This window comes from Convolutriloba macropyga, chromosome 11, assembly GCF_964194025.1.
Source record: "Convolutriloba macropyga chromosome 11, txConMacr16.3, whole genome shotgun sequence".
Lineage (NCBI taxonomy): Eukaryota > Metazoa > Xenacoelomorpha > Acoela > Convolutidae > Convolutriloba > Convolutriloba macropyga.
The window spans coordinates 2,038,653-2,065,157 of NC_134478.1; the positions used below are offsets into that span (position 1 = coordinate 2,038,653).

Here is a 26,505-nt window from a genome sequence, read left to right on the forward strand (position 1 = left end):
CGAAAATAAGTTGGTAAAAACAAAAATTTCACTGCAAAGAAAACACCAACCTCTAATCTTACAATAATTCAACATCAGAAGTTCGTAACAAACATTTCACCAAGAAATAGCATGAATCTTATTTAATTGCAAGAGAAGTATAAATACATTAAGTGGAAGAAGAAGCAAGAGGTCATACAACTTTGACCGTTAATTTCATCACATGTTCTACAAAAGTTTGCCGATTTCACCACATTCACCACTAACAAGGCGGGCGCTTTGCGATTTTGAAAAAAAATGTATTTACTGTCTTACTTAGTAAATCTTTTACAAGATTTCCTTTTTGTGAAACCCCGACCCGTGGGTAATCTTTGCCAGTCTTGCGAACTGCCTTTTTTATTAAAAAAAATTAACGCAGAAACTGCATCACATGTTAAAATAGAGGGCTTTGTTGTTTCACGGAAAGGAATTTGATGACCTCAAACAATCTGCTAATCCCACAAACAGTTACAGTGTGTACATGTGAACATGTGGCCGGTGGCAAAATTTCACTTGATTAGACCTGGAAATAATAAACTGAAATGATATCTTTTAATTAGGTTGAATATCATACGTAGTCTCCCGCGGCATAGCAGCATAGATATATAGATCTATAAAAAGCAAGTATTTAACAATTATTTTAGCAAGTATTTCTGTGGTGAGAATTTGTGCTTTGCTTACACAACATTAAATCTCACAGATTATGGTCTAGACTTTGTTTACTTTCTTTTGTAAACAGGATTTCAAATATTCGTTGGAAACAGCGTTACACTAGGCAAATATTTAAATTTGATTTTAATTTACTGCCGTTAACGCGTTCGTTACCTATTATAGTTATATTTCTTACATATAAATCATATATGTCACCGCAGCATTAGCTAGATTTACATTTTCTCATGTAATAGAAACAACAGGTAATAATTGAGCGTTTGCATGGATCCGATCGCTGTAATTCTGATCAGTTAATTACACGAAAACATTAAAATATCAATCGGGTCAAAATTTTAAAAAATTACTGCAGCAAATAAATTTGAGCTTTACAGATCGAGTTTAAAACTGATGATAATCATAGAAAATTTATGGGCATCAAAAATGAATCTGACTTATTAAAAACGAACAAGAGCATGCAATATAAACATTTTGATGTGAAGATATTGAATTCCTGTCTAACTCTTTTCAATTAGGAAAAGTTTTTAAGTAGAATCCTTTAAGTTTTTAGCCTGTGACACAATATAAAAATATATAAAAACCCGGGTTGCCCATCATACAAATTTATCAGTACTCATACTAGGTCATACATGATTCTTAGTAATCATATTAGGTCAAATTTAATCAAACAAAAATTTCAAAGTCTAAAAATTGTATAACTTTCATTTTTCGAAATTGAAAAAATTCTTGAAAATCATATAAGGTGATACCTGACACAAAAAACATTGGAGCCACAAAATGTAGTCAGAGGACATGTTAAATTAAAAGAAATTTTTTGTCACCCTTATGTTTAGCAATCAGAAGTTGTTTAGTTTCCTTTCTCTCAGGTTACTAAAACTTTCATGACCAATTTGACAGTAAGAGTGTAAAGGTGTAAAACAACACTCTTTCGGATAGATTTAATTCTTGAACGATATAAAGCAAAGCAAAGTACAATCCAATAACGTATTAACATTGGTACGATAATAGCAACAAGTGAGATTTTAGACGGAAAGGATTTTTTGATGCTCTTTTGCTGGTTTTTTGTCTGATGTCATTGACGTCAGAATCAGTTCATAATCGATCAAAAATCGTCTAGAGAACCTAAAAATATTAAGCCGAAAATCACCTTAATCCGTACATATCGTGGTTGTATTTACTTAAAATTAGGTTATACGAACTTTTTCCGAGCTTTCTACGTAAATTGGAACAATAAATATGCGTATTTAAATTGCTTAGAAATACTTGTTTCTGATTGGATAATAATCTCTCGCTTTAAATCTATTTAGTTACTAACATCCTCCGGCCCAGAAGAAGATGCTGGGAGAATGGGTACTAATTTTACAAGCGGGCGAACGAGCGATCCGGATGACGTGCGCAATACGGAGGACGTGTCGGAACTGTAACGGAGTTCAGTGATCCGAGCAGTGGGGTAGTAACTCCTCGGGTTGGTCTCTTCAACTACCCAAACCAAGTCACCGGTCTTAAGCTGATGCTCGGCAGGCGTCTGCCACTTGGAACGTCGGTTCAGCGCCGGTACGTATTCTTTGATCCAACGAGACCAAATAGAGTTAGCGTAAGACTGCGCGCGGGCGTAACGTTCACGGTGATCAAACTCATCTACGCCAATGATGGACGGGAGACTACGTGCTTGGTTACCGAGGAGAAAGTGATTAGGTGTTAATGCGCCTAGGTCGGACGGGTCGTCGATTACGGGCGTTAACGGGCGTGAATTAAGTGCATGTTCGACCAGACAAAAAGTGGTACTTAAAACCTCATCTGTGAGGCGACGTGTTCCAAGGATTGTGTAAAGTACGCGCTTGAAACTACGTACTAGCCTCTCCCAGATGCCACCTTGGTGTGGCGCACTGGGCGGATTGAACCTCCACTTAATGCCTTTGTGGGCAAGTTCGACGGCGATGTTGATGGTGTTCCACTTCTCGATATTCTCGCGTAGTTCTTTTTCTGCGCCAACAAAGTTAGTGCCATTGTCTGACCAAATAATGGCTGGTATACCCCGACGGGAGACGAACCGCTCCACTCCCATTACACACGAACTGGCGTCCATGGAAGGAACGATTTCGACATGAACGGCACGAGTAGTTAAGCATGTAAAGAGGAAACCCCACCTCTTCTTGGTAGTCCTACGTACAGTAACATACAGCGGGCCGAAGTATTCGACCCCGGTGTTTGTGAAGGGAGGGGACTGGTATGCGAGTCTTCCTACTGGGAGGTCAGCTATGATTGGTTGGATAGTGGCAGCTCGGAACTTTCTGCACGTGACGCAGTTGAATTTAATTGAACGCAGTGAGGATCGTAATTTAAGGATGGTATAACGTTCCTGTACTTTAGCCCGCAGGTAGTCAATACCTTGATGATGATGTTTAACGTGGTTTTGCCTCAGGAAAAACTTTACATATGCATGGCGTGCGTCGAGAACGATATGATGTTTTACATCAAAGTCAACTTCGACCAACCGTTTGATGCGGCCGGCCGATCAGATTAGACGATTTGGCCCAATAAAGGGAGAAAACGGAGCAATGCGGCTACTCCGTTTAACGGGTTTGTTTTCGAGGAGATCTTTTCTCTCTGCATTGAATGACTCCCCTTGCACAAGATACTGGAGATGACGCTCGGCTTCGTCAAGCTCCGTGGGGTCTATGATGCTACCATCGGCATTACGGTAACATTCGTGAGAAGGTAACAAGCGGAGTGCGTACGCTGTTATCCGTAGCAACTTCTGATAAGAACTGTACTTATTGAAGGGGATTAGTTGCGGGGGCGGTTCCTTAGTTGACTTGGTTACGGATGCGGCCAATGATGTATTGGTTTCGTGAGTTGCCTTAGTTACTATACCAAGTTTGATGTTTTTAACTACTTCGATGCTTGGTTGGAACGGGAATTCCTTGGTTCTTAAGACATCTTGACCCCTCACCCAGCTACTTGATTGCAAAACTTCAGCGGACATACCACGAGTACCGGCATCTGCTGGATTATCGCTTGAAGCAACGTGGTTCCATTCGTCAACGCTAGTGTGTTCTAAAATCTCGGATACGCGGTTGGCAACCAATATTGGCTGCTTGCTTGTGGAGTTGAGCCACTCCAAGACAGTAGTGCTGTCGGTCCACATATAAACTTTGTTGACATGCACAGTAAGGGCTCGACAGATATCTTGTTTCAACCGAGCGGCCAATAAAACTGCCTGAAGCTCTAGCTTTGGAATTGTCATCACCTTCATTGGGCTACGCGAGCTTTACCCAGGGCAAACGCAAGCTCTGTTTTTGGCCCACTAGAAGTGTTTACTTGAGCTCGGAGAAATGCAACAGCTCTGAAGACCTCTTGGGAACTATCGTCAAACATGTGTAGTTCCAGTTGTTTAAAGTTTCCCGAAAAGTAACTTTCGGTATAGTGATTTCGACAAGCTTGGGTAGTTCTACACTCCATTTGAGGAACCTTTCAACAGTGTCCTTTGGTAATTCTTCATCTCAGTGCTGCCCGCTGACACTCCAGATGTCTTTTAGTAGCAATCGTGCACCAACAGTAAATGGTGCCACTAGGCCGATGGGATCAAACACCTTAGAAACTAGGCTCAATACGAAGCGTTGCGTTAAAGACTTATTTACTGTACTGGACCCCGACTGACAACTAGAGTATCATTGTTGTGATCCCATTTCAACCCAAGCACGTTCGAAGAATCCTCCTTAGATGAGGCAGTTACTTTTGGTTCGGTAGATTGAGTTGACCCATCAATTCGATCAGCCAGATTTGATACATTGCTTACAGACTTAGTAAGCTTGAACCCACCTAGATGGAGATGGTGTACCAACTCCTTCGATCTTTTGAGAGCCCTCTCAGGTGACTGCACCGAATCCAAGTAATCGTCCATGTAGAAGTTTTCTAGGACGACTTTGGTTGCTTCCGGGTACTGATTAACATTGTCGCGGGCCGTGCGTTGCAGTGCAAATTTAGGGCATGTGGTCGTGTCTTTAGCCCCGAGTATATGGCGCGTGTATTGATACACTACAACATTTGTTGTGGGGTCCTCCCGCCACAAAAAACGAAATGATGGCTGGTCCCAATCAGGGACACCCACTTGGAGGAACATACCCTCGATATCTGCGGACACGGCAAATTGATGTTGACGGAACCTCAGTGGTACATGGATTAGGTTTTGGAGCAGGTCGGGGCAAGTGAGCAAAGATTTATTCAAAGAAGTACCGTGGAATTTTGCTACACCATTTAATACCGTACGCACTTTCCCCGGTTTGTTCGGATTGGTTACGGGATGATGTGGTAGGTACCACTCTCTATCCGACCGCTGCTCGACTTTGTGAGCATCAGGGACTGTAATCAAGTAACCTTTTTCCAAGTCTTCACGGATGGTATCAGCATAAGTTTCTTTCAATGATGTATCTCTCAGGAGCCACTTTTCGAGAGACTTGAGCTGTACCAGTGACGAAAAGTAAGTATTCGGGAGCTGGATGTTGTCATCAGCCCATAACATACCGACATCGTATCTTTGGCCGTTATGGAAAGTTGTTGTTTCAAGTATTTCCTGCGCGCGAGCATCCGCTGCGGATGGTGGGTCAACTTGCTTGAACACGCCGTACGATTCCATATCATACCAAGATTTAACCTGACAAGCTAATTCAAAATACTGTTCAATATCGGCTTTGAAACACACCGAGACTAAACTTGCCACGGGAGTGGGCCACTTAAAACCCAACCTATGGGCAAGCAGACAGCGAACGGTGAGCACTTTTCGTAGGCTGAAAAATACTCTAACGGGCGGATGGCATTGTAGACATCCTGTCCAATTATCATCTCAATGTTCCCATAGATGTATCTAGAACTGCCAAATGTGGGTAAGTTTCTTGCATGGACTTGACGTCAATGATGTCGGAACCTACGTTTAAGGTTTCCCTCACGTAGGGACATACAGTGAATGCTTCGAAGTCTTGGTCTTTATGAGGTGTCACAGTCAATTGAACCACCTTTGTGTCTATGAGTTCTTCTGTGTTTATACCCTTGACGGTAAGTTTTAATGCGGTACCCTGCAAACCGAGTCTAGCTGCGAGACTATCGGACATCCAAGACTACTGCAAGCGGTATCGCATAAAACCAACGCCGTAGTACTAGTACCAGAAGAATTAGTAAGTTTCAGTTCCGTGACCTGAAGGAGGCCTTTGACATCCGTCACGGAAGACAAAGTGGTTGTTTTGCTTGGTTGCTGTTGACCAGTATATGGCCTACCAGTACCTGCGTTCGACTTCGAAGTATCCATGTTGTTGTTGTTTGTTGAGGGTTAAGCTGGAAATACCCTTTCAGCTCCATGAAGTGAAGTGTTATGGGAGCTGTTGCAACCATCTTTTCTACACTTACGGGGACTTGGACATTGCCTAAACATGTATTTATCACGCAAGCAAGAGAAACAGAGCTTTGCCTCAACCACGACCTTGGCTCTCTGCGTGGGGGTCTTTTCCTTAAAGACACGGCATTCCCACAACCAGTGGCTGCCTTTGCATACAATGCAACTAGAGATTGATGTTAACGGAGATCTCTGTAGTGGCTTAAGGTTACTCTTGTGTTGCTTATTTGCAGCAAATGCCTTCGAAGCAACTTTTGATCTTGTTACTGAGTTGATGGTGTCTTCAGTCCTTGCTTTAGTTGCGGTATTCTTCATTAAATCGTGCGCTTCGGCCTTCTCTTTTAACCAATCGTTGAAATCAAGAAGAGTAGGATTCACCCAATGCTTTTTGACCATGAAGAGTGACCATGACTCCTTCATATTGGGTGGTAGCTTTTGTACGGCATTGTTGAGAAGCGCAGCACTCTTTAAATCCGAATCGTATGACAGCGATTTAAATACCCCGACAAGACTTGAAATGCACCCCGAGTAGTTAATGATGTTATCGCTATTGTGCGTCTTCAAAGGTGGAAAGCTGTTGAGTTTATCCAAATGTGCACTTACGACCGCCTGTGTTTGGCCAAATTTACGTTCTAAGGTCCTCAGTGCGTGTTTGTACATTGCGCCGCAGTAGGCGAACTCAGCTATAGCTGTTTTAGCTTTACCTGTTACGAGGGTCTTAAGGTATGTCAATTTTACATCATCAGTTAAGGATTGGGAGTGAATTGCGCTTTTAAATTGACCATACCATTCGTAGGGGATCCCCATTGTATTTGGACAACTTCCAATCGGGTAGCGGTTGATTCCTTTTGCTAGTTAAGGCGTCAGTGAATGCCTTAATTAAACTTGCATTTTCAGATGCTGGCGCTGGAGGCGTGGGATGCGGTGGGCCACCCCAGCACAAGGGTATCGGAGCAGTATGCCCGTATGTTGGATGTATAACCGGCGTGACAAAAGGTGGCGCTATGTTAGTAGTTGTACTAAAGGGGTTAACAGGGATGCTACAGTTTGCTGCGTGGTTGCTATTAGGATTTTGTAGTGCATTCAATTGCAAGATGGGATGGCTGATGGTGGGGTTAGCTGTGCTTGGGGGTAGGTTCGATTGAACGCTGTTGAAGACGGTTGCATTATTTTGCGCCTGGTTTACGTTTGGGAGAATATTCTGCGGAAAATTCCACAAGTTTGGATCAAGGTTACTTTTCAGGGGAGGTTTTGGTGCAGTAGGACACGGTAAAAGTCGCGCTTGAGGTGATTGGACAAAGTTTTGTTGTGGAATGTTGGGGACGGGTAAGTATGTTGCTGTGCTCGCTGGAATGGGCGACGGAATCACGGGATGCTGAGGATTAAATAATTGTTGAGGCGGGATTACGGGTGGCGGATTCATGAGTGGGTTTAGAGGTGGAGGGACATTGTGCGGGGAATGGGCAATAGGGACTTGTGTTTGGCGTAGAGTGTTACTTTGAGATGGATTCTGTTGTTGTGGAACATGAGGCATCGACATATGTAATTGACCAGGCACATTGGAGCTTTTCGGACCCAAGAACTGATTTACTTGTGGGTTTGTTGAAAAATCAGGTACAAAAATGGAGTTCGTTGGTGCAATAACGAGTGTTGGTGGCCAGGGAGGTTGCAAAGGTGGCTGATGTGGTTGGAGTGCGACATTTTGTACGTCGACTGCTACTTGGTTCACTGGGTTCACCTTACCACTTCCTGAGGGACTGTTTGCCTGCTCGATCCTTTGATCACTGAGTGATTGCTGCAGTTGAGCCTGCAGATATTCCAGATACAGCGCTTCTTGCTGGGCAACAGAAATTGCAACTCCTGGCCGTGTTTACTGAGAAAGCATTTCAAGATGATTTAAGTTACCGGCAATATTATTTGTGTTTTCTGAAGGATTACTAGGGGCAGTATATTGAACAGAAGGGTCAACGGTTGCTGAACCGGGACGAGAAAAATTTAACTCACTTGCAGCAGTCAATGAATTACCTGCTGGAAAAGAATTTACCCAATCCTGAAGAAGTCTCTGACTTGTATCTGATCCCCTATCTTTCAGCAAATTCAGTTCACTTGAGTGGTGACTAAACAATGACTGATTATCCATTAATTCAGCCTCATTTAATTTAGCTGCAGCAACACGCTGGCGGTGGTCTTCCTCCAATTCTTGAAGTGCCATCTGCTCCATTTGTATTTCAAGTTCTTTTTTTCTCATGGCAATTTCGTTTTTTGTTTAGCGAGGCGCATGGCAGCTTGTTCTTGTTTTTCGGCCGCTTCGCGTTTTAGTTTTGCCATGAGAAAGTCATGTTTATGCTGGCTAGACATTGATGCTGTTGTTCGGCGGGAATTTCTCCTAGACTGCCCTTGGGGATTAACGCCCTCACATACGGTGTCTCGGTCAGCAACTGTGTCAATGTAGCTTCTAGCCGCGAGCAAGAATTTATCATTGTTCTTAGTTACATCATCCAACCATTGCTCATGGACAGGGTAAATTGACTCTGGGTTCTCGGCTTTACTGGCCAAGTCAAATAAATCTTCATTCTTCTGCACCAGTTTACTGAAGACATCCTTCAACTTAGAAACCAAGCGTTCAACTTTAACCTTCCTGTCTCGACGATCTATGGCATCTGTGATGTCCTTATGGATGTTACATAACTCAGATTCTAGATTAGATCTTGCATTTAAGAGCTTTTTCAATTTATCTTGCTGTTCGGCCATGTTATTGAAATGGCTAATTTATCAATGTAGAGTAACATTCAACCAAACACGTGGAATGAGTTTTATACCTAACCCAAATGACAACGACTAATCATGACGTCGAAGAGAAAAAAAGTTACAGAGTAATGAATTACTCGGCGAAAGTGAGTAACAAAGTGGAGAGGGCGTCTAACTTGCTTGAAAGCAACGTGAGACTAAACAGGAATACAGGCAACCGGGGAAAGAGGACTGGGTGGACGAAGCACGACGAAACGGGAACTGAAGCGGACGGGGCGGCAAGGACGGGCAAACGGCGCGCAACGCAACAGGGAACGGAACTGGCGAAACGCGGGTAGGAAACGGGCGACGCAACGGACGGTACGGAAACGCTGAACGAGCGACGCACGAAGAAATGGGAAACGAGACGGACTGAACAGAGGCGTTGAGCGAGTAACGCGCAACGAAGCGGAAAGGCGGGACGGAACGGGCGGGAGACGATTAAACAGTGAACGGGGAGGTCGGGAAACACTATGCTAGCAGACCCCAGCAGCAAACTCAACCAAACAAACTAGCCGTAACTCCAGAACAAACTTAAGTCTCACCCTAGGGAGGAGGAGAGATGCTACTGCAAGAGACAAACTAGCACAAGTCATTATGTGTCTTAATATAACCAAATAACGAACTAATTTACGGCAAAGCAGTAGTATGCTAAATCGACGAAAAAAGCAAGAAATTTACTAGCCGTAACTCCAGAATAAACTTAAGTCACACCCTAGCATTATTCAATCCTAAACAACCGATCAGCATTCCAACAATATTAAACAAACTACAGCAAAAGTTAAGTATTATGCAGGGCTTTTGTAGTCTATGGAAGCTGGAAAAAATAAGAAACAATCTAGCCGTAACTCCAGAATAAACTTAAGTCACACCCTAGAAGGCAAAAACCTAAACCAACTAACAATCATACAGTTACACGCAAACATACAGCAGCAAAAATCAACATACTACAACAGAGGGCTAGTAAATTAGTGAAGTTGAAAAAGTCCCGGAACCAACTAGACGTAACTCTAGAAAAAACTTAAGTCACACCCTAGAAAGAAACAAGACTAAAGCAACTAACCAGCATACTAGCTTAATCAACATACTGCAACAAAAACGCAACATACTTCATCATATATGACAAACTACATCGAAATCTGGAAAAGTAGACGGAGAGACGAATAGCAAGAAGTTTTGGGAGAGCGACGCTATTGAAAAAAACGGAATAGGGACAATTGGCGAGTGAAAGGACAAAAACGACGCGTACGAAAATTTACTTAAACGAGCTACGGAACAAAATTTTGGCAATTCGAGTTTTTTTGTAGGCCGGAGGTTGTAAATTTTGTTTCACACATTTTTTCTGTGTATTGAGTTTCACTCAATTGACAAACCTTCTGTTTGAAAATAATAATTTTGACGAATTTGTCAAAATTTTATGCTTTTGTCAATTTTTTTTCAAAATTTTGGTCAATTTTTTCAGCAAATTCTTGATTACGGAACGGTAATCCAATAAACTGGACGGATTTAATCTCGAAAATACGGTTTATCAATATTCGGTATTGATTTTCTAAAGTTTTTTGAATTGCATCAAAATTGACCAAAATTTTTCAACAATTTAGCCTAATGTTTTCTCTATTTTCTCTATATCAAAATTTATTTTTGATATACGAGCCGACTTGATCGATTTTTTCCAAAATTTGGACAATTCGACCAAAAATTTTCAATATCGATGATTTTTTTTTCGTCCCGAATTATGTCTGTACGGTTAATGGTGATCAAATATCTGTAAATTACACGCCCGATAGCCCGTCTAGTATTAAAGCAATTGTTAGTGAATGTAACAAAAAAACCGTTGAAAATTTTGATAAGGGAGGCTCCTTGCCGTCTAAATTAGTTTGCCGTCAATATACTGCAAAAAACGTTCTCTTCTTACAGTTTTTGTTATTGCTTGTGCCTTAATTGTCAGTAACTCTTCTGTCCTCCAACTGGAAAGTTTTGGAAAATTTCGACAAAGCATTTCCTCAAGGAGAAGAATTCCCAACACCTGCACTTCTACAGTCTGCCACAAATTGAGAGTTTTTTGTCCTTACTGGATTTGGGTAACTGACTCTGGATTTGAGTCTCTTACTCTGGATTGGGGTCACTGACTCTGGATTTGGGTCACTGACTCTGGATTTGGGTCACTGACTCTGGATTTGGGTCACTGACTCTGGACTAGAATGTGATTTAACTGTTGCGAATCGAATGTGAAAGTAGGAAATCTCACAAACTTAAATGAAAGTGGACTGTGCTCCTTAGACGTGGGATCAACATTGCCTGCCATTTTTGATATTGCAAAGGGTAGCAAACTCAAACAATTGTTTGTAAATCGGTCACAATTGTTCCTTGTGGGGCGCCACTTTTAAAGGTGTAAAACAGCAGTCTTTCGGATAGATTTAATTCTTGAACGATATAAAGCAAAGCAAAATACAATCCAATAACGTATTAACATTGGTACGATAATAGCAACAAGTGAGATTTTAGACGGCAAGGATTTTTTGATGCTCTTTTGCTGGTTTTTTGTCTGATGTCATTGACGTCAGAATCAGTTCATAATCGATCAAAAATCGTCTAGAGAACCTAAAAATATTAAGCCGAAAACCACCTTAATCCGTACATATCGTGGTTATATTTACTTAAAATTAGGTTATACGAACTTTTTCCGAGCTTTCTACGTAAATTGGAACAAAAAATATGCGTATTTAAATTGCTTAGAAATGCTCGTTTCTGATTGGATAATAATCTCTCGCTTTAAATCTATTTAGTTACTAACAAAGAGAACTTACAAGTTTCACGTTAGCAAGACACAGTATTTTACTGCTCAAGTGAGGTTGCAACAATTCGCATTTTTTTAATCAATTTAGCATTCAAACTTTAAAAATTCTCGCTCCTCCGTGATTTTTGTAGTTTTCTATCTGTAGCCTGTCATTTTTATGTACATTTCAATACTCAACCGTTGATTGGTTAAACCCAACTATGTCGACGTAACTCCAAAACGTCTTTTTCCATGCAGAACTGACGTCAGGGGTTGGTGGGTAAAAACGCAGATTATCCATAGAATATTCCAAATACGTCAGGATTTCGGTGTAGAATTGGCGTAATAATCTATGCTAAGATAAAGCGCACTCCGCGTTATTAAAATTAGAAACGAAATGTCGACATACAGTGACTCAACTTTGCGTTACTTGCTTCATTTGTTTCTTTAAAATAAAAGTTTGAGAAAAATAATAATGCTCGGCCGCCACACTGGTTCTTCTAGCAATTATTCGTTACTATTTAATGCTTTTGCTTGTACTGGTTTACTTTTTTGTCTGATTAGAGTAGCTACCTTGAAACTGAATGGGTAGTATTATTTTGCCCGTTCAAGAATTATTTGAGAGTATGTTATTTAAGAAAAATACTAACAATGTCCTCAAATTCATAAGTTTAATACTCCATCGACAATTCTCTTTTTCAGCGACAATTTAATTTCTCTATGTTTGCATGTAACGGCTGCTCTCCTTGTGTTTCACAAAGAAAGTTTTACACCGCCCAGTTCGTTCTGAGTGGTTACAAAATCTGTCCGGATACTTCGTTTATGCAGTTCGCTTTTGTAACTGTATATCCGCTCTGCTGTACTTACCGTTGCATTAACTATTTTAGTTCGTAACTATTCGCTAATCTTAGTTTTTTCAACTATCAGTTTGAACTGGATTGCTACAGATCACACAATACGGGATCTCTTTATGTATACCAGTTCAATCCGATAGAAAAAACAAATCGAAGACAAAGATATATGTCTAAGACCTGTTTGTGCAAAAAAATTTAAACTTAAACTTAAGTTGGCTTTTGCTATTTGTACTCACAAAATGAGAATACCAGAAGTTGGGGTTGTAACAGTTGAATTTCAGCTCCAATAATTCGTTGATGCAAGACACAGTAACAAAATTTACTGCTCAAGAATAGTATTTCGAATACAAGACACAGTAACAATTTACTGCTCAGGAATATTTCTAGTTCAAGACACAGTAACACGTTATTTACTGCTCAAGACAATTTGTTTTGCAATATTTTGCTGAGTTATACTTTCAGCCGTTTTCTGCGGCTACTACGTTGCGTTCTGTGTGTTGCTTTTTGTTATTTCCCCCTTTTCTCTTTTTTCTCACGTGACAAACTGTAACTAGAACTATAACTATAACTATAACTATTAAATGACTAAGACAACAGAAAGTGTTTTGTTTCTATTTTCCCCGCCTATGCAAGCTTGTTATTCCTTAAGCTCAGCTCCAACATTGCAAAAAATGAGGTTGCAAATTCCAGAACAACTGATATCGATCCAGCCAAATTCCAGAACACGTTTTTTTGTCCAGCTAAATTCCAGGACGTTTGTTTTAGTTCCAGCCAAATTCTAGACGGGTTTTAGGGATCTTTTCAACAATTACCCCCCTTTTGCAAAGGGGGCCTATTCTTGAATAGAATTTAAGCGAGCGATTTATTAACCAATCAGAGACGACTAAACTTTCCGTGTATGCTCATACTGTGTTAAACTGGATAGAATAAAATGCGCCATGCTAGGGCAATTAGCTGAATTGGAATACAAAGCAAATGAATTTCCGACTGGCGGGTCGCCGCGATAACCGACCCGCGATTTCCGGATTATATCCCACAGCGCGTGAGAGGCATGGCCGTGAACAGCGGTCCGCAATTGCACTTAAACTGATATTCGGCTATCTAAACTGTAGGCCAACTAATATTGTGGTAAAGTATAGCACAAAAGGGGAGGCGATTCTCTACTAGGTACCAAAGGGGGGGGGGCAATTGTTAAAAAGATCCGGTTTTAGTTCCAGCCAAAGTACAGGACATCAAATTGGATCCAGACAAATTCTTTTCATGCCCAACATCTGTCGAGGACGGTCTTTTAATATTTCCAGGTCCCGACTAGGGAAACAACATATCCTAAAATAACTACTTCCGGAGTAGCACTGCCAGATTTACTTTCTACTGCTGGATTAGCATCTTGAATGCTAGCTGGTAAGGGTTTTTCATGCCTTCGGCGGAAAAATTATCAGTTCATCTTTTCATCAATTTATTGTCTTGTTAAACAGTATTTGAAGACAAACCGGCAGGGTGCAAAGCGGGGCATTTGCATTAAAACACTTTATCTCCATTTCGGGTTTATATTTTGAATTAAAAATAGCTAAGCTCATGTACTTAAGATTTGCATAAAAGGCTCATAGAAGTTTGAAACAAAATTTACCATTCATGTGTCACATTTCTAACGCACACTGAACGTGTCATTTCAGGTAGCCATTTAAGTAAACAGTGTAAGCAAAGTTTGCCCTAAGCTCAAGTTAGTTTAGCCCCTGTCGAAATCCCTCATCTGTCATGTATTCAAGTGAATAGAGCCGTTTCTTACGGTGCTAAGAATGAGAGCCGAACGGGCGCAGAGCAGAATGACAAAAAAATCAGAGCCGAATGCTTAATTTTGATCGGCCGAATAATCTGTTGGGTTTAAATTAAAGTATAACAAATGTAAGAAATGGAGAATGAATTAGTTGTCGATTTATTATCAATGGAGTGCAGTCGGATTGCGGTCAACTTGGCCTCTCTATGGCAGGAACCCCCCCCCCCTCCCCCTCACGACGGAGGAGGAGGTTGCGACCACGGATAGACCTTCGTTACGCTATTTTTTAGGTGTTTTTTCACAAAAAATGCCAATTAAGTAATAAATTTAACTTCAACCAATCAGAGCTCGGGAAATATTCGGCTTTAAATCTCATTTTATGACATTCTGCTCTGCGATCGTTCGGTTCTATCGGCGTCCGCCGTTTCTAACAGTTATATATTGCATGGGATGTAGAATTTAATTTGTTCAATAGCTTACACCAGATTGTTCTCGAGTGCCCTGAAAATTATTGTCTACAAAATGACACACGGAGCGCAGCAATATTTACTCGAGAAATTAAACTTAGTTTTATCGCAACTTTAGCTCAAGAGACGATAGGCAAAACTCATTTTATTGTATTTAACAGCAAATTTTGCATTTTAGTCAACTTTTAATGTCAATTTTATTATCATTGTTTTTGTGAAATTAGTACAAGTTTGCGTTTTTGTTCGACATTTGGCAAAATCTTAGATCTAGTCAAATAAGTAATTGAAAATTGTATTATAATTGATTATTTCTTCAGATTGGTTAGAAATAAACAAGCCTTTGTAAGCACAATTCGAAGTTAAAGCCGTTCGCAATTTCGGAATGACTTGAAGAATGTTTTGGTTAGTACTATTACTGGCTTGTAATAAGAGTTAGTAACTGCAATAAGTCATAACCTTGCAACTCTGTCTCGGTAATATTAGATTAGCCTGATTATTTCCCTGCCGGTAATCTCGACCCATAAATTGCGGGATAACTTCCCCTTAACGCGGAATTTAACCCAATTCTGGTGTTGAGGGAATTTTGCGGGCTAATTTTGTGCGGTTAGCGAAATGGCCGAAGGGGGGTTTAGCAGATAACCACTAATTTAGAAAATAAGCCAAAAACTCGACCGCAGATTAATTATAATTGTTGGATCAACTAGTAATATTTGGTCGTATGAGGTTTGTAGAGCCACCAGAGTAAGCTGTCGGCTAAATTTCTCATTTTTTCTTTGTCGGCTAAAACGCATGTCGGTCAATATTCCTCTCACGCCCATTTTGACTTTGTTCGTGCGAGCGTGAACAGATTAGCAGAAAGTTCACAAAGCAGCAAATTAAGGATTTAAATTTATACACAGTGAGAGAAACAATTCCAACATTTCACATGGCAACAGAAATTTTGTGCTGAAAACAAAACTGATCATAGCCAAAACTTTTTCACGTGTTTCTTGATTTAACAAACTTTTACAAATTCGCCGAACTTCGATTCGATTTCAGCAAATTTTCTGCGAGATTTGTTCGCATAATAATTTTTACAAGCTATTTTTATAATTAATCTGCGTTTATTTGTTAAGCAAAACGAATGAACTCATAAAATTTAATTAAAATTGTACAAAAATAGTTATTGTTCTTACCATTAAACTTTTCAACTTTTTAATCATCGGCAGAGTTCACTTTTGCTAATTAGAACAAATTTGGCAAATATTGAGGCTAAAAATTGTTTATTGAGTTATTCCAAGTCAAGGAAAGGATTAATCTGGGAATTTAGAGTTTCCAGTTTCCAGTGTTGATAAATAGCACGAGTTAGTGCGTTCAAATTTTCACATTTCAAAAATTTTGGTAATTTTGTCAATTTTTGGCCTGTGCTTGTAGTTAGTAAGGAAGTTTTTTTAAAAAATCTTGGCGTCAAAATAATTCAACATTTTCCAATTTGCTGAACTTGTTTACAATTAATAATCTTAATTAAGATTAAGCCAAATATGCAAATTTTTCGAGTTTTTAAGCCCCACATTTTACCTCGGCGGGCTCTTCTCAGATCTCTGCCGAATTTTTCTGTATCAAATTTTGCTCTGTTTCTTGAACACATTTGATGGCTTTTTCACAAATTCTATTAGGAAATAATTCGAGTACAAATATTGGATCTTAAATTAGCCATCAAACATTTTTTTTTTTGGGGGGGGGGGTGCCTATATTAATATAGGTCTGGGGGGGGGGGGGGTGCGTAAAAGATCCAAACCCTTCTTGGAAAATTAACTGTGTTATGTCGGAATATCATAGCCGCAAAGTATAATCGGTATTATGCTTACTGTGTTTTATGCTACTCAAATTTACACTGTCTATATTAAGTAGTCGCACACAAAATTCCTGTACTGGTTTTGCCTGACACGACAGTAGGGTAGAGACTGGTACCATTTCCTTATTACAATTTGAGACAACATTCTTAATGCATTCACATTCGTTTGCTCGAAAATATCTTTGCACGTACAACTATTAAACTGGCAAAATGAGCAATACATACGAATATTTGCATTCGATTTGCAAGTATAGAATCGTATCGACCACACAGGCTTTAAATTTTGCCACTAAATATAGAAGCACGCGCACAAGGAAAGGGGGAGTGGGGGGGGGGGTGTTGGTTGGATTAAATGACTAACAGACTTGCGCGTACCCAACTTTCATTTCTCTACCGACTATTATTCGCCATTTTTGCGTTGTTGTATGTTAGTATAGTATACTAGAAACAATTTTGGCCGAAAAAGCAACTCTCTAATTTCACCTCAAAATCCGCAAGTGTTAAATTTCCCCACCAACACTCCTTTTGTTTGCTAGGTGAAAAAAATCAAATTTCAGTGCATTCTATAGCACCTTTTTATACCTCTTATTTTTTTTATCTCACATAGAATAATTATTTATGAGGAGTGCGGTGGGGTGGGGGTTGAAAAAAATGGAATTTAATTTTCTGGGAAATATGGGGAAAAGGGAAAAATTGGAGAAAAATAAAGTTGAATATCATTTGATTCGGGCCATTATCGGCTACGGGTACCCCTGGCTACTTGAACTTAGCATGTGCTATTCTCAGCATACTTGCTTTTCCCATTCCTTAGTGAGCATGCAGATGTTATCATGGGCTGGATTCACACCTAACTGGTTTATCAAGAACACTTTCCGGACGCAACTTTCCTGGCACCAGTTTTACCGAATACTCCGTTGCTGTCTTCGCTCATTCTCTCCATAATTCGCACACAGTTGTTTATTTACAGTACCAAAATGGTCAAACCCTCTTATAATTACATTATCTGCCTCTTACCCTCTTTCTCTGGAGCTGTCTTACAAAATGAAACGTATCTGGCCTGTAAACAGATCCATTTCAATTATTCTTTACGCAAATTCTGTTATTTTCCCTAGAGATCTCACATTTTCAACCCATGGAGCCAAAATTTTTTTATCAACTCCAAAATTGCAGAAACACATGCTCTGATTTGTTCTGCACTCCCCAACCCCCCCCCCCCCCCCCCCCACGGCCATTTGCGATTCCCACTTTTACATGTTTTAGCATATGGTTTTTATTTCATACATTTACATTACAGGGAGATGGGAGTGACAGAATGATCCGTATTTTCCTTCAGCATCGCTGGCATGTGTGATACAGTTTTGTTTGTTCAGAAATCCATTGATTGTAATAACCAACTTTCATAGGAGATATTCACTTAGAGCTAAATTTCCAGCCAGAATCTCTAGTAATTAATAAAGATAGTTAAATTTGTCAGAAGTAAGTTTTCAAAATTGATTCACTCATATGGCTGGTTGTAAATCCGATAAAAAAGAAGGCTTTTTAATCAGTCTACATGGCACATATTGATCCAGTAGTAATAGTTAAGCAAGAGTGGGGGGGGGGGGGGGTAAAAAGACGTACCTATGTATAAAGATTACGTATAGCCCATATTCCCTCAAATCTCAAAGACGTACCTCACAGCATGATACCCAAGGTGTTCAAGCGAGGGGGATTAGAAAGTTAATCCCTTATTATTAAATTAGTAAGGTCATTCATTCATTCCCATATTGCACTTTATTAATGTAAATTTCCAAAGACGTACCTCACAGCATGACACCCAAGCTGTTCACACGAAAGGGATTAGCTATAAAATGTTTATATATTAAATTAGATAGGATGACTCATTTACACTTACGCACGGTTTACGTGATTTTCAAAAATGTACCGCACAGCATGATATCCAAGCTGTTCAAGCGAGGGGGATTAGCAAGATAATCCCTTGATATTAAATTGGTAAGGTCATTGACTCCCTACCATATTACACTTTAATAATGTAAATTTCCAAAAACGTACCTCACAGCATGACATCCAAGCTGTTCACACGAGGGGGATTAGCAAGATAGTGCCTTAACAACAAATCAGTAAGGTCATTGACCCCCTGCCATATTACACTTTACTAATGTCAATTTCAAAAGACGTACCTCACAGCTTGATACCCAAGCTTTTCACACGAAAGTGATTAGCAGGATAATGTTTTAATAATAAATTATGTAGGATGACTCATTTACAGTTACGTACGTTAGACGTGATTTTCAAAAATGTACCTCACAGTATGATACCCACGCTGTTCTCACGAAAGGGATTAGCAAGATAGTGGCTTAACAACAAATCAGTAAGGTCATTGACCCCCTACCATATTAGACTTTACTAATGTCAATTTCCAAAGACGTACCTCACAGCATGATACCCAAGCTTTTCACACGAAAGGGATTAGCAGAATAATGTTTTAATAATAAATTAGGTAGGATGACTCATTTACAGTTACGTACGACTTTTCAAAAATGCACCTCACAGCATGACACCAAGCTGTTCACACAAAGGGGGATTAGCTAGGTAATGTTTTTAATATTAAAATAGATAGGATGACTCATTTACACTTATGTACAGCTTACGTGATTTTCAAAAATGTACCTCACAGTATGATACCCAAGCTCTTCACACTAAAGGGATTAGCAAGATAGTGTCTTAACAACAAACTAATAAGGTCATTTACCCACCCATTCCCATATTAACAAAAAAGTACAATTTTTTAATTTTGATTTTTACAGATTTTACAATTTTTTAAATCAATTTTTTGTTTAAAATAGTATTTCACTGTGTCGTTTTAAACTGAAGTTACAATTTTCCGATTTCAGAAAAAGTTGTATTATTGTTTTGAAAATGTCTATTTCTTTTTTTTTTAGCCAATCACATAATCTGCCAGATCTGATTTTGGAATGTTGATGCTGAAAAACATTTACGATTCATTTTGTCTTTTTTCTTGGTTGAACATAAGTAGCCTAAAAAAAATGCAAAATACTCCAATTCTTCCTTTTCCTTTACTTCCTTCAACATCTTTTCTTTCTACTTTTCATTCAGATTTAGATTACGCTCCTATCACGGAAGCATCAATATTTAAAACGGTAGTAACCCATAACAATTTGGAATTATCTTTTGAGGTGGATTGCACTAGAGTAACAATTAAAACTCAGACAACTAGCTTGACACTTCCGAAGGATTTGTGGAGAACTTTAGAGGCAGCTAGACATCATAACCTCCACCTAGCCGAAGAAAAAGTCAACAATTCATTGCTTTCTCTCCAAACTTATTTTCAAACCATTGAAAGAATTCGAAAAGAACAAGGGTTTCACCCGTTGAAAGACAGCAAAGGAATTATGTTCCCGTACTCTCGTGACATAAATCACTACGGTGTTTGGTGGGTAGAAGACATGTTCTCCAAGCATGCGGACTCATTTTCTAGAAAACCAGAAGCCTTCAATCTGCCCGATTTCAAAGACCTTATTCTTCCTCCGATCCAGGAAACTGACAATGAAGAGACTCAATCATCTCATCAAAATATTCCTTTCTCGAACTATAGGTGTTCTCCAATAGAATAGTGAGATAACTCGCTTTTGTTCGATGCTAAATTCACCCTCACGTGACTAAATATAGAAAACTCAACTTTGGCATCACGTGATGTTACTAAAAATAGAAGTGACATAACTATTACGTCATGACGCACGCTCTATTTTCATTGGTTACGAATTATTTTATAACATCTCATTGGATACGAAGTTTATTTTTCGCTACTGTTCTCGTTCTTACTTAAATTTCATTGGTTCAAGATATCAAGCCCTTTCTTGAAGACAATTCATTCATTTGTTTCTTTCCACTCTCAATATTCAGTTACCCTTGTATACCCAACTTTTCTACTTTAAAAACTCATTTTTACTTACTGATGGATCAAAGCTCAGTCTCACCTAATTCCAAAAAACAATTCTCTTTTCCCATCCGCAAACGAAATTATAAGGGAAAACCAGTTGTTCCCTCTCCACAGTTTGATTACCACAATGAGAGCATGTTTTCTCTATTTAAAGACATGAACGATAAAAAAGACAACACCGACTCAAAACCAAATGAGGAGCACGATGGAAGAAACAACTGTTGGTCCTTTCAAGAATACGGTAACCGGAAGTTTCAAATCAGCATCCCAGAGGAAACAATCAACACAAACTGTAACTGGACTCACTTGAAAGTATTTCGCGAAAATGTGGAAACTGAATATATTCTGCATCAATTTCTGATGCTATCGGCCAGAGAATTGAAGCTTGTTATTGAAAAGATACCTGAGATGATAAAAGAAGCACTACTGTTCGAACCTACTGTAGGTACTACGAAGCTGGTGATTGACGAAACTGTGTTCCAACCAACTGATGTTGAGGAAAAAGCAAAATTTGATGTGTTCTGGGAGGTGAGTGAGACTGCTCGACGGAAGGTGTGTGTGACTTGAATATTTTTCCAAGATGATCCGACTCGATGTTATTTCACAATCAAACTGTTCACACGAGGGACTGAAAAGGACAGTTTTAGAAGGAAATGCTTTCTTTCGGTCAGAATTGGCGAGATGGAGAAACTACACAGAATGAGCGATGAAATTATTTCAGTGCTGAACAAAGTCAAAAACCAAAAAAGATCGCAAAGTGAAAATTTTTATATTGTATGTTGTGATGTTTGTCTTTAATCACTTTTTAAAATTTAATGTTCCAGTACAGTTGCTTGATATGAACATTGAGGAAATTGTAGCGTTGGAGAAAGAAATCAGTAAACTTTTTGTTGGAAATACAAAACGCAAAAATTATTTTTTGGCTGTCTGTCGAAGCTTGGACAAAAGTGTAGATCTGGATAAAATCAACAGAGAAACTCCGTTTGGGGGACTGATAGGAGTTGGAGACTCAAAGTTAGAAAAAATTCTCAATTGGTCAAAAGTTTTTCGATTACATGCTACATTTCATGATGCGGCAGGATACCTGAAAACAAATATAAATATCGGCCCTGGATATTGTTACATGGTTCCATTTTTTAATTCTATATTGAATTTTTGTTTCTTGGAACATATGACAGGTCTTGCATATTGTTGTTTTTTGAAAATGTCACCACGATTCCAATTTATCAAAGTGTGAATCATTATTTCCTAAAGACGAACAAAAATCAGTTGCTCTCTAATGACAGATCATCTCAATCACGCATCCGACTTTATTTTTGATAATAACAACCAAGAAAGACCTCCTTGGAAAATCTGTGGTCGCACTTGCTCTCGAACAGCTTTTTTGTCAATATTTCAGTGCTTAGTTGTATTAGTACTGCTTCTGTTTTCAATTATTAATCTTATTTTTGCTAGAACTTGTGACGAACGAACAGTTTGGATTGCTATTCTTTCAAGTGCCGTTGGTTATATACTTCCTAATCCCAGAACATAAAATGAACAAAATCATTTCAACAAACGAACGAATTTTGATGTATCTTGTTGGTCCTTCCGGATCTGGAAAAACTGTTTTTATCAGTGATATGCTACGAATGAAAACTTTTCAACCATCATTTGATCGAATTCTATACTTTTATAAGCACTTTCAGTCAATTTACGACACAATGATTCAATCAATTGCAGATATAGAATTCATTCAGGGAGTTGACTTTGATTTAATCGATAACTTACCCGCTGACGGTACTAAATATTTACTTATATTCGATGATTCATTAGACATTCTTTCCAAGTCGGAAAAATTCAACGGAATTGCGACTGCCGGTAGACATCGAAACCTAAATTGTGTATATATCAAGCATAATCTCTTCCACAAAAACAAAACTGGACGTGATGCCGAGCTGCAGACTACTCACATTGTTTTGTTCAAATCACCGAGAGATGTGCAGCAGATTGATATCTTGGGGAGACAGCTAGGACTCGGAAGACAACTAAAACAGTGGTATGATGATGCAACAGAAGAACCATATGGTCATCTTATGATTGATTTGAGACCATCTACACCTGATTTGTTGAGATACTGTTCAAATGTAACATCATTTCCCTCAGAATTCTTTGTACCGAACAGTCGTGCTCGTATTACTGATATTAATGATAAACGCACAGAACTATTATACTCTGCAGCTCTTTCGCAATCTCAGCAAGAAATTTCAACCAGCTTTCCTTCTAAATTGTCCTAAAGAGTTCATCAGATTTCTCTGTGAGTGTATTGTAAACTTGATTGAAGGAAACCTCACAGGAGTAAGAAAAAATCAGTTTGTTCGCTTCCAAAAACAACTTAGAAAGCTCACGTCAAAATCAACAACCCTCAATTCCAGAAGACTTATATTGGGCTCGAAAGCTGGGATAACAATATTAAATTACATATATCAACCTTGTATGAACAAATTTTCAAATTTCTTCAATGAGTGAGGTCAAAAAGTTTGTTCTTGTTCCAAAAGAATTGTGGGAGACCAGAAAAAGGAAATTACCGTAACCCTCCTGCGAGATCTATAAAAAGGAAGAAACTGTGTTTCCAGTTATCAAAAAAGCGAAAGAAGAAATTAGTTCCGAAAAAACCGAGCGTCCACCTAAAGAACTTAAGACAGATCTGGAATTTCACTATAAGAACAGTCCCGAGACATTGAAAACTTTGAAAGAAATTTACGAAAACAAACGATTGAAAGTTTCTCTTTCCAATACAATTATTGTTGACAACGTTGACACTGGAGTTGATATAAAAACATTCCTTCATTCAATCAAATTGAAAAACGCTCCAGTTGATCCAAACTATTTCCTAATTCTTAAAGTTCTAAATCTGAGACCATATCTGGTTAAAAACAACATTTTGAGGACACAGTATGGTTCAGACTGGTTCAATTACAGTTTCAGATAGAATCAAATTGCAGAAGTTGTATAAAGGGAAGGGACCAACAGCTTTCGGTTCTATCAACAACCTAACAAAATCAAGTGGAATAAGTCGCGAGAAAGTTACAGAATTTTTACAATCAAAAGACTCTTAAACGAAGTACAAAGGGATCAGAAGAAAATTTCCCCGGCTAAATGCGCATGCTCGCTATATTGATGAGATTTGGTGTTTGGATCTTGCACAAATGGATAAACTATCACAATGGAACCGAGGTATCAACTTTTTACTCGTTACTGTCGATGTTTTTTTCTCGATTCATGCGAGTAGAAGCATTACGAAGCAAAGGAGCAGAGGGTGTGAAAGCAGCTTTTATCAAAATGTGTTCGAAAAAGAACGAACTCAATTTCCCGAAAAAATTATGGCTAGATCAAGGAAAAGAGTTTTTCGGAGATATGGCCAATTTCTGCGAGGATGTGGGAGTCAAATATTATCACACTTATATTGAAACAAAAGTAGCTTTTGGCGAGAGAGCTATACGAACCCTGAAAAACTTAATTTACTGCTACCTGGAGGAAAAGGACACATTATCTTACATCAAAGACCTGCAAATCTTTGTTGACATCATCAACTCTAGAATAAATCGAAGTATTGGTTTGGCACCCAAAAATGTAGTCAATGCTGACTTTTTGACTGTCATGTACAAGCGGATGGAACTACGAAAAAACAAGAAGCCTAATTTTAAAGTAGGTGATAAAGTTCGGTTGGTATTAGTAGGGCACAATTTTCAAAAAGTATATAAGCCTCACTATACACATGAAATTTTCCTAATTCGTAAAATAAACACTTTGGCTCCTTTCCCGACTTACTTTGTTGTTGATCAGAAAGGAGAAAACATTGATGGAATCTTTTACGAGCAAGAATTGTCAAAAGTTAAATAATCATTTTTCAATTAGTCGCGCTAGAAAATGGACGGTTACAATCTGCCTTATTTTAAAGGAGTTCCTCGTCAGAGAGGGCGTGGCTTTGGAGCCTTGGCTAGAACAGTCGCTAGAACAACTCTCCCAATTCTCAAGAAATACGTTTTACCTGCAGCAAAAAAAAATTTGGACGAGATGTAATCGAGTCAGCCATTCCCGAAATTGGAGGTGTTTTATCAGGACAGACTTCAATTAAAAAAGCAGTAAAGAAGACTGCGAAATCAACAATACGAAAACAAGTTGGTGGTGGTATGAAAAAGAGGAAAAACACGAGACAAAGTATCGTTCGGCAAAAAATTCGGAAAGACTTTCTGAAGAACCTTGACTAATCATTTTCCCAAACAAACGTCACAGAGTACAGTCAAACATCATGAATTCGTTTTATCTTGAATTAGTATCCAACGCTTCCTCTCAAGTTTATCCTCAAAATACAATGGCTTCATTCACTAATTTTCTTCCCGACAAAATTGAACTGGATGGATCTTGGGAAGTAGCTTTAGTCGAAGTATCATATCCCGGTATATGTTATAACGTTGAAGGAGGATTGATGACCTTTCACTATGATGAGAAATTTAAGCATGTCTTTGTCATTCCACCAGCAGTTTTTAACTCTATGGATGAATTTGTAAAGAGTCTTACAGATATTCCCAAAAAAGCACGACATCCCAAAAACTTAGATCCTCAATTTTCCATCAACATCGACAAAAAAAGTCGAAGACTAACTTTTTGCAATAGAGAATCTCAAAATGTATCATTCAGCAAAAGTTTGGCTGCTAACTTGGGCAATGAAGCTGACAAACCTGTTATGCCTTATTCGAAAAGATCATACAACACCAAGTCCTGGGCAACGGCAGATCTCCCTTTTGATATTACTGGAACACATACAGTTTTACTCTACTTGGATATAGTTGAACCCAATTCAGTCGGTGATGTGCAATGTCCTCTTCTACGCTCCTTTCCATTCAAACACCGAGAGTTCCATAATGATGAGATTTTTAAGAGATCGCAGGTTCTGAGTTATCGCAGTTTCGAACACTTGAGATTCCATAAAGTAATCAAATCGAACTTCCACAGTATCCATGTAGAATTAAGAAACGCTGCTGGACAGCTTGTTCCCTTCTTCCCTATTGGTCAAGTTCAACTTACTTTATTATTCCAGAAAAAACTTGATCATTTCCTCAATTATCATTAAAAATCGGTCGGCTAAAATGAATTCCTTGTCTCACTCTATGCTCGACTTTTTTGGGAAAGTTCCAATTTTAGACCCAATTCTTTGGTCCAATGAACAACAAATATTTCCAACAAATTCCTTAAACGAATCAACAATCGAATTTCAATTGGAAACTGATCGTAATATTTTCACTGACTTGCGATCTACTCGATTATTCATCAGAGGAAGGGTTATTAAAGGCGATCGAACACGTTTGGATAATGCCGAAGAAACATTATTGGTAAACAATGCTCTTCATTCACTTTTCTCTAATTGCGAAGTCTATCTAAACAATGAACAAGTTCACAGTGCCAATTCTCTTTATGCTCACCAAGCTTTTGTCTCTGCTGAATTTTCAGGAACAAAAGGAACCAAAGAGAGCTTATCCCAATGCCAAGGATATCGATACGAGATTGAGCCGAACGATTTTACAAAAAGAACATTTACAGATACTGTTTTTCAAAAAGATAAAGATGAATTTACTTTTTACGGTCCGTTGGCAATAGGTCTATTTGCTTGTGAAACTTTACTTCTCCCAAATGTCAACCTCAGACTGAAATTGATCCGATCATCTCCAGCGTTCTATATGATCGATACGGGTGGGCTGAACTCCGAGGCTATAATTTTGGAAGCTTGCCTTTTTACTAGACAGGTAGCGATCTCAGATAACTGGATGAGAAGTTTCAAAAGCAGACTGCTTCGAGAACCTGCCATATTTTACTATAATGAAGAACTTCCAAAGACGTTTATTATTCCCGCTGGACAGAACCAGTTTATACAAGAAAATATATTTTCAAACAAACCAATTCGAATGATTGATATTGCTATGAATCTGAATAATGAGTTCA

The 26,505-nt window shown here is 38.9% G+C and overlaps 1 protein-coding gene across 2 annotated transcripts in view; it reads left to right on the forward strand.

The window, feature by feature from the left end:
• Positions 1-13,866: 13,866 nt before the first annotated feature.
• Positions 13,867-26,505, forward strand: part of LOC142349783 (uncharacterized) — a 40,085-nt gene continuing 27,446 nt past the window's right edge. The window contains exon 1 of one of the 2 annotated variants that reach the window (XM_075401554.1): positions 13,867-13,891. The gene's annotated coding sequence lies outside the window, so the exon portion shown is untranslated. Of the gene's footprint in view, positions 13,892-14,998; positions 15,134-26,505 lie in introns of those variants that run through there. The other variant, XM_075401551.1, reaches the window with a different exon arrangement.